This window comes from Podarcis bocagei (genome assembly GCF_964188305.1).
Source record: "Podarcis bocagei genome assembly, chromosome: 7".
Taxonomy (NCBI): domain Eukaryota; kingdom Metazoa; phylum Chordata; class Lepidosauria; order Squamata; family Lacertidae; genus Podarcis; species Podarcis bocagei.
In genome coordinates this window covers 27775370-27784787 of record NC_138132.1, presented here as the reverse complement: position 1 = coordinate 27784787, position 9418 = coordinate 27775370, and the positions used below count along the sequence as shown (strand labels likewise).

Below are 9418 nucleotides of genomic sequence, written 5' to 3'. Positions count from 1 at the left end.
TTAACCCACAGCACCACCTGCGTCCCACTCAAGTGGTATAAGAGAGCTTTAAATGTATGGTGTGGCTGTGACCTTGTTTTCCTTGCACAGATGGAGTTTTGTATTTCTTCACCAGAGCTTTGCTGGTCAAAGTCCTGTTCAGCAAGAAATCTTTGTTCTGATGAGATGCATCAATTTGATACCCTATTATTGTTGTTGTTGTTGTTATTCCATAGTATTTACAGTGTGCAGTGCTTCACAGAATGCAAGAGGCTAGTTGCCTGTCTAAAGATCTTACAATCTCTAAAATTCAACATGGGAGGCGGGGGAAATAATATGCAATTTTTTCTGCTCCACTTGATTAGGATTAGTTACATAGGGTGTGGAGAATAGGCGTTGTGCCAAAGGCTTGATGGGAAACGTGGGTTCAAAGTAGGGCTTTAAATGAAGTAAGAGAGAGGTGTCATCACACAGGTGTTCTGGAAGGCTGCTCCAAACATATGTGGCAAAGAAGGAGTCGGATGCCTTTGAAAAGTGAAAGGTGGGAGCAAAGTGTCTGAGGATTAGGGATGGAGGAATCGATCCATTTCAGTTTCTTGGCTTATTCCTGTTTCTCATTTTTCTAGTCTTAAGTCCAGACTGAGGAAGAGAGAAGCATAGGTGGAAGGATGAGAGAGAGAGAAGAGACATGAAGGCGAATGGTTTCAGTTTTAGCACTAAAATTGCTTTACAGTGGTACCTCGGGTTACATACGCTTCAGGTTACATACGCTTCAGGTTACAGACTCCACTAACCCAGAAATATTACCTCGGGTTAAGAACTCTGCTTCAGGATGAGAACAGAAATCGTGCTCTGGCGGCGCGGCAGCAGCAGGAGGCCCCATTAGCAAAAGTGGTGCTTCAGGTTAAGAACAGTTTCAGGTTAAGAACGGACCTCCGGAACAAATTACAGTAAGTACTTAACCTGAGGTACCACTGTATTGAAATCTGAATGATCTGTTTATAATACTAAGAACCCATCTACAAGCTTCCAAAGAATGAACTCCAAAGATAGAAAAGCAAGAGGATGGGAGGATGCGGAGGGTCTGGAATTGTCAGGATTTGGAGGGAAGGAGGCCAGAATCACCCATAAGACCATCAGAGTGAGGAAAGTGGGCAAATGAGAGACCCCCAAAAACAGAGGGCAGCAATGGTGGCTGTCTCAGAAGTAGGGAGAAGAGAAATTTGATTATGTTTGCATTTCAAGGTGAAGCTAACTAATTCACACTTTCTGAAACAATATGGGGATCAAAACACAGCCATCTTTGAAATGTGCACATCTGTGAATTCGGCAACGCGGTTCTCCAGCTAACTAATACAAAAATGCACATGATAAGGTAAAATGTGCATAAAAATGCATATATTAGTGAAAATAACACACACATATTATTTGTAAAAATGTGTCTGGTAGGCAAAAGTGCATACAAAAATATGTATATCAGGATTTTCATGAGGACTTAAATTTTTTTACAGACTGATTTAAAAATGTGGAGACCTGTCCTGAACTTGGGAAATAAGAAACAGAGAGGAAACTGAAACTGACACATTCACCCATCCTTACTTAGAACATGGAGGTATGACTGCTTTCTGGGTAAGGGAGCAGGGAGGGCCGGCCCACCTATGAGGTCATGTGAGGTGACCGCCTCAGACTGCAACATCCACAGGGGCAGCAGATTCCCAGTTTGGCTCAAGGAACCAGCCAGGTTGGAAGAAAAGTACCTATAAGATGTCTTCAGCTCCTCCGACATATGTGCACATTTTGATGGTAAAATTAGCCACACCTACCACTTAATATGTAGATAAAGCAGTCACAAGAATAAACATGACTTCCACCATGACATATAGTGGAGGAACTGCCATATCAGCTTGCTGCTGCTCTCACCAGCTAGGCTGGGCCCTCTTTCCTGTCACCTGCCCTGGAGGTGATGGCATCACCCGGGCTCCCATGAGCCGATCTGCTGCAATGGGAGTGACAAGAAGCTGGCAGTTCTCAGCTAGGCCCTAGAAAGCCAAGGCCTCACCCAGTAAGATCTGTCAGGAGCTCATCCTACACTTGAGTAGGACCCTGGCAGAGACACATGCCCGACTGGCATATTCTCTCCCTCCTGGTCAATCGTTCGGAAGCTTCAAAAGCTTTCTTCAGCCCGAACATCACAGCGACCAATGCCAACAGACACTTAGGGATCCACAGAGTCTTCGCAGCTTGCGTGACAGACCTCAGCAACTCAGCATTTTGGCTAATCTACTTTATTTACATATAAACATACACACGGAGCACTGCAACATGGCTCCCTCTCTCTCTAGCATCATACAGCAAAGAGAAAAAGGACAAAGGACAATAGTCCCACTTCACGGAACACAGTAACACAAACACCCTGTCTCCATCACTTCCCACTCTGTGGAGTCAAAACGTATAATGTCATGTGATAGACAAAAATCCCATGACTGCAATCAAGGAGCGGGAATTCTAACAAGATCAACCGCTTTGGGTTACATTACAGTCAAGCAAATGGGCAGCACCAACAGTCGTGAGGAAGAAAAGCAGGGTAGGGTTATTGAGAACACCTTGCTCAAGGTTCCCCAGAGCCTGGAGCCAACACTGGCAGACAGCCATCTGGCACCCTTGGGCATATGATGTGGGAGTGCTCACCAACGGCAGCCTTCTGGTGTAGTTTTGACCTGTATATAATTTGGTGCTTGAGGTTTCCTTCACTCTGCTGGTGGGGTATGTGCCAGTTTTATAGGACATAACCCTCGAGTAAATACTTCCCCAAGCAGTCCCAGCTGCCAAGCAACTCATCTTGCAAAACTGCGAGGACAAACCCGCCCCTTCCATCACCCAATGGGCTGACGACACCTCTATGAGCTCCAGCTACAAAACAGATTGCATCTATTAAAACAGCTCCAGAAGGACAGAAACTACACTGTCTGTGTGGCAGTGATGTTGCTTTAATTACGTTTGTCACCAAACTCTCATGCTCAGGGCCAGCCCAAGTCTGCATGTGTATTGGATTTGAAATGGTTCTTATATACCAAATTGTTTTAATTGTGCTTTTATATGTGAAATTGCTGTAATTGTATTTTTTATATATTACCGTTTTAATTATTTGTATACAAGAAAGTGTTTCATATGGGTTGCTATTGCTGATTTTTTTTTTAATGTTAGATGTCTCTGAGACATTTCATATGAAGCAATTCAAAAGCGTAGCAATAATAATATAGGATTTTGCTACCTTTGGCAGAGCAGTAAATGGTGTGCAGGAGCCCCACCCCACAAGTAAAGGGGAATCACATCTTATGTGAGGGTTAGATTCCAAGGGCTACACAAACACTTTACTGAGGAAACAGCAAAAGTACTGTAAAATATTAAGAGAAAGGAACAGAAAGATTTTATCTTTCTTACTTCAGTGAGCCGTTCAGCTTAAACATAGGGGGGAAATTGCATCAGAACTACATATCCAATTAAAGCACGTGTTACCTTGGCAGAGACCATGTCTCTTTGGTCTCTAAGCAACACCTCTACCCATCCCCTGGCCTTGACTAGTGGATTTTAACATTAACATAATTAACCCTTATGCTCAACACTGAATGATCCCTGTTGTTGCACTTGGAACGTTTATAGTGGGGCAGCACCTGTTAGGCTTGCCTAAAATGGCGTCAGGGAGGAATAATGGCAAGCCAGATGTATGGCAATGCACTTTGTGTGTGTCAGGAACGTTACTTTTTGAAATATGGCAACCCCAGCACCTGTTCTCTGGAACTCACTGCCTGTTAATGTTGTTCAGGCACCTTCATTGTACAGTGGAACTTCAGTTGTTGAACGCCTCTGTAATCGTACGTTTCGGCTTTCAAATGCCGAAAACCTGGAAGTAACTGCTCCGGTTTCTGAACGATTGTCAGAAGCCGAAAATGCTACATGGCTTCCGTTTTGAGTTTCCCTATTGTATTGAGCCTTCCGCTTTCAGTTTTCGGTTTTCAAATGTTTCGGAAGTCAAACGGTCTTCCGGAATGGATTACGTTCAAAAACCGAGGTTCCACTGTACTGTTTTCAATGCCTGCTCAAAACACGGTGTGGTACATTGGTTGAAAAAGCGAATTACTGACCCAATGCCACCCAGCAAGCTTCATGAGTTGAACCTGGGCCTCCCCAGTCCTAATCTAAAATGCTAACTGGCTCTCACATTCTATTCCATTTAAATCACTGGTTTCACTGCTCATATTGGTGACACACACGATCACCCACATTTGAAATAATCAGGCTGATGTTTAATAGGATCTAGGAGTGGCCGACTCACTACGGAAAATAATTGTTCTTCTCTAGGTGCTTATGAGATGCTTTCCCAATTCATTGCTGGATGACAGCAGGTCACACACCCATTCGGATTGGATCTTTTGCTCTTCTGAGTGGCTTATACTTTTACTGGTGCTCTGCATCATAATGGGACACACCTATGGGCTGTGTAAAAATATTCCCTCCCTGTGTAAAAATATTCCTATCCATTGAGGTTACCACTTTGTGCACCTGATATAGAAGGTTCTGTGTAAGGATGGGCAAATCTGTCTATTTCAGTTTCTTTTGATTTCTAAATTCAATTCTCCACGTTAATCTGCACGGTTGTTTGTTTTTTTAAAAAGTCCTCGTGAACATTCACCAGCGTTTTAGTGTGAATTTGTCCTAATATAATATTTTTGCATACAATTTTGCTTATACACAGTTACTTTAAATGCACTGCTGTAACTTCAGCTCCTTGAACTTCCTGTCTGTGACACAATTAATAATGATGATGAAAATGAAAAGCCAACTTCAACTTCATGTTTAACTATATATATATATATATATATATATACACACACACACACACACACACACACACACACACACTCTCACATAGAACAATTGGAATATGTACTGTTTTGGTCTCTGTCCCCCCATTTTATCAACCAATGGAAACTGCTATGATAAATCAATTAAAATTGCTTTAATTGGAATGCAAGCCCTGAACATTATGAAGAATTAATATCTGAATTTACTTGCTTTCCATTTCCCTTCCAATCCCTTATTCCATCCCTATCATGTCTTAGATGAAATGCCATTATTTCACGTAGCAGATAAATAAAATAAAGTGTGATAGAGGCAAGAATTTAACACTTTGTTTTGGAGAGGTCAAGGCTAGAATGGGAAACATCTTAAGTTCTACTCAAAGTTGTTAGGGGGAGTGAGTGTTTCAGAATGATTTGGATTTAGACTGGAAGGAAAGGGGAGTAGTGGTTTGAAGAAGTCACTCACTGTATCTTAGCTTTATCTGTTGCTTTGATCATAACAAGGATACAATGGTTACTGCTCTGGAATTTGGTCTTATGATCCAGCCAGTAAATCGATTTCACTAGAAGAGGATGCAAGATAACAACAATTGTAAAGCATAATTGCAGGTTATTTGAAAATGCTAATGAATGAAGTACACATTAATCAAACAATAGGTGATAATTAAAATAATAATAATTAGAGTTCTTACATTTTCCCCCTTGGCAAGGCTCCTGTGCATTAGCAACTACATGGCAGACAGATTTTAGCGGATACAGTTTTCCCCATAGCACAGCCTCTCCATGCTGGGAAAAAAGCTATCCCTGTTGAAATTCTACTTGCCTACTGGCTGTTTAAGTCACAGGATTCCTACCAGAAGAAGAGTGGGCAGTGGATAGACCTTCTTGCCAGCAGCCTTAAGTCTGAACTTTGATAATTTTCTAGAGGTAATGAACCTCCTGAAGCTGTTGGACTACAACTCCTATCATCTGATCATTGGCTATCCAGGCTGGGGCTGATGGGAGTTGGAGTCCAAAAATGTCTGGAGGGTCAAAGGCTCCCTAGCCCTATTCCAGAGCCCTGTGGTGTTCAGAAGGAGCCGCTGGAAGCTCTTTTTCGAAGACAGAGACTGACAAAAACCTGACGTTTCATTGAAGGTAAAGCAAACATTTTACATCCTTTCTTACATGCTTGCCAAATTCAGACTACCACTTATCAGTGTTCTTAATGCAGACTGACAGCGCGGTTACTTCAGGAAATACAGATCATTAGCTATAAAATGCCACATTTTCTAGGGCCCTGTACAAGTGTTAAGAAAACCACAGTCACTGCACATATGCTTTCTATCAGATATAGGGGGTTGCCAACATGGCAAGTGTGGGTTTCAAGATACTGAGGTTAGAGGTTAGAGGCAGTTTTAGAGTAGCACAACCGGTGCGGCTGCACTGGGCACCGTGCTGCCAAGCGGCACAACAATGCTGTAAAACAGAGTGCCAGAGGCAAGGGACACCAAATTTTAGCATCACACAGGGCGACACTGAAATTTAAGAGCCCAAAGTCCACCACTGCTGAGGTCTTCCCTATTGCCCATGAAGCCTCTGAACCGCCCCATCTAATCACTCTTAAAGGATAGTCACATTTTTCTTCCTCAAAAAGAACAAGTTGAAGAAAAATGTTGGAAGAGTCACTACTTTTTCTTTCAGCTCCATGTGCTCAGATTAATTCTACTAGATCTGCCTTTTATTCAGATCCTTTGAAAAGTGAAGAGTGTGGTGTGCATGTTCTTTTTGTGTCTCACATGGTGGTGGGGGGAAAGAAATGACCAGAGGGGTCCAAAGCACTCACTGAAAAAGCCCAGTGTGCCAGTGGGTGTAAAAAGCTTGGTGACTCCTGAATGAACCCGATAAAAAAGGGAGAAAATATTGGGCATGAACAGGAAAACAAGCAAATTGAATAACTAATTATTCATAGTAAATAATCTTTTTTTTTTTAAAAAAAAAAGATGCCTTAATAATAATTACACACACACAAAGCATTTGCTTTGTTATATCTTGGTTTGGTTTTAGGGTTTGTTTGTAGTTTTTATCTGTATCCTGGCATGTTTTAAGCTAACTTTTGTTTAGCAGCGCTGTTTAATGTTATTTCATTACACTGTAACTGATCAAGTTTTTATTACTGATTTTGAATTTTGCACATTGACTTGTAAGAAGTTAACCTAAAAGACTGAGTAAATAATAACGATGATTGTTGTTGTTTAGTCGTTTAGTCGTGTCCGACTCTTCGTGACCCCATGGACCAGAGCACGCCAGGCACTCCTGTCTTCCACTGCCTCCCGCAGTTTGGTCAGACTCATGTTTGTAGCTTCGAGAACACTGTCCAACCATCTCGTCCTCTGTCGATAACGATGATAGCAGTGATAATGGCTACAACCCTATGCAAGTTTTCACCATTAAACTCCACGAGACTTACTTCGAACAAACTGTGGGATCGACAGCCTGTCTGTTCCCGATACTCTTTTTCTAAAACCACCGACGATCTAGCCAGACTTCGGGTGGCGCTGGCAGTCGCTGCTACAGATAATGCCACGCGATTCGCCTGTACTTCCAGGCTGGTGAACAAAGGTCAGCTTGCCATTTATCCGCCATTTATACCTATCGTTTCACCTCTGCCTGCACTTCCAGTTATTATCGATACTAATGCAGTTATTATCGATACTAATGTGTTAATGCTGTTTTGATTTCAAGCAGAATATTATTATCATCACTATTATTTTTACGATCAGAATTTAAATGTTTTCCACTCCAGTATGTAGAACTGATTTTCGTGTCACACACACAGAGCTCTAGATAGATATAAGATATATACACATATGCTAGGCTAATTTTTTATTGTACGCCAGCGCCGTTGCTGTTGTCAGAATATCGCGAGCCTCTTCGAGCACCATCCGTTGCAGCTGCAACGCGAGCGTTCCAATTCGAATCTTTCAACGCTCGGCCAGGAGAACGCCAAACGCGCGCGCGCGCACTCCCTTCTTTCTCTGAGGGGCCAGGCCTTGGAATCCTCCTCCCCTCCTGCGAAGGGGCGCGCGCTCGCCGCGCACTTCCGAGACGGTGACGTAACTCGGAAGGCGGGTCGAGTCGCAGTGACATATACGGAAGGGCACGTCACGCTCCTTTGCAGAGCAGCCGCCGCCGAGGCTCCAAGAGGTGCAACTTCAGACCCGGCAGGCGGGTGAGTGAGAGGAGCGCATACTGGTCAAGCTCAGCGGGGCTTCCTTTGGAGCGACTGCCCTGTAGAGACAAACACGCAGGAGCCCTTCTTAGGCGGGAAGAAGGATCGGGGTTCTTTCTGCTCCCTGCGGTGGTTTGGGGGGTTCCAGTGCCCCCTCCGTCTTGGGAGGGACCCCTTTCAAGGTGGAGGGAAGGGAGAGGGCCCCTCTTCCAGGTCCAATGGCTTTTCTTAGTTTGTTTCCGTGGGTGACATGATGAACCGTATGGATTCGCCTGTTGCAGTGCCAAAAGAGTTTTGGTGGTGCCTTAAAAGGTGCCTTTTGTGGTGAACGAATAAACTGCGGTGTGAGGTTTTGTGGTCTACAGCGCTGTTCCCTGGGATGGGTTTGACCCTTGATGAATCTGGTGAAGTGGGAGAATCATAGCTCAGGGGTAGAGCATCTGTCTTGCATGGGAATAGGTCCCTGGTCCAACCCCTGGTATCCTCAGGTGGAGCTGGGAGAGACTGACTCCCTTGAAACCCACTGCCAGCCAAGTGTAGACGAGCTGAACTAGGTGGCTCAATGGTCTGACTTGGTATGAGGCGGTTTTCTGGGTTCCTATGAATTGTTCCTAATTGGTCACTCTGCAATCCTAAGCATGCCTATTCAGAAGTAAGTCCTGTTGAAGTCAATGGAACTTTCTCCCAGGTAAGTAGGGTTAGGCTGACAGCTGAAGTCTCTTACAGGGCATGATCCTATTGTTTTTACTCTTTCATTGATGCTACTGCTGGAGATTTATAGAACAACTCTATATGGAAAGTAATCCCCATTCTGGGTCTCACTCTGAGATAAGTGGGTATAAGGTTGCAGTTTTTCTCCCTCCCCTAACCAGCCCCCCCGAACAGTCCAACTATATGTAAAAAAAAAAAAACATGAAAGAATAACATGATCCTCAGAAGTAAGCCCCATTTAATTGGACTTTACAGGTAAGTTCCTAGGATTACAGCATATCCTACTTCTAAGTAGATATGCATAGGGTTGAACTGTTAAGCACGTTTTCAGAAACCCTGGAACATACTAGGGAATAAGGAAGAATCTGTTCCAACTGTAAAGGGTTTCATCTTTGAGACACTTTATAGGAAGGATATAAATATTGATAAGTATGGTCATTCATGTGTGGTGGTTATGTGTATATTTGTTTACCTATACACAGAGAGAGAGCGCGCTAGGAAGTAGGGCCTAAGTGGGAATGTCTTGCTTCCACTCTCTTCATTTAGTTGGGCCATGAAAATGAACTTGCTTTATAATTTCTGTTTTTAAAGGTAGGGTTCCCCCTTCTCCTTTCCTCCTCCTCCTGTCATGGGAGAGGTGACAATAATTACATCTTCC

The 9418-nt window shown here is 43.4% G+C and overlaps 1 protein-coding gene and 1 long non-coding RNA gene across 3 annotated transcripts in view; one reads left to right on the top strand and one right to left on the bottom strand.

Annotated features, from left to right (window-relative positions):
- The window catches only part of LOC308591834, a 30377-nt gene extending 22572 nt beyond the window's left edge, over nt 1-7805 (bottom strand). For both annotated transcript variants that reach the window (XR_014010280.1, XR_014010281.1), the window contains exons 1-2: nt 7288-7805; nt 5305-5401 (exon numbers count right to left, since the gene is read on the bottom strand). This is a non-coding gene — a long non-coding RNA (uncharacterized lncRNA). The remainder of the gene's footprint in view (nt 1-5304; nt 5402-7287) is intronic.
- Nucleotides 7806-7927: 122 nt separating this feature from the next.
- The window catches only part of DHDDS (dehydrodolichyl diphosphate synthase subunit), a 21203-nt gene continuing 19712 nt past the window's right edge, over nt 7928-9418 (top strand). Inside the window, exon 1 of the mRNA XM_081202786.1 lies at nt 7928-8049. The gene's annotated coding sequence lies outside the window, so the exon portion shown is untranslated. The remainder of the gene's footprint in view (nt 8050-9418) is intronic.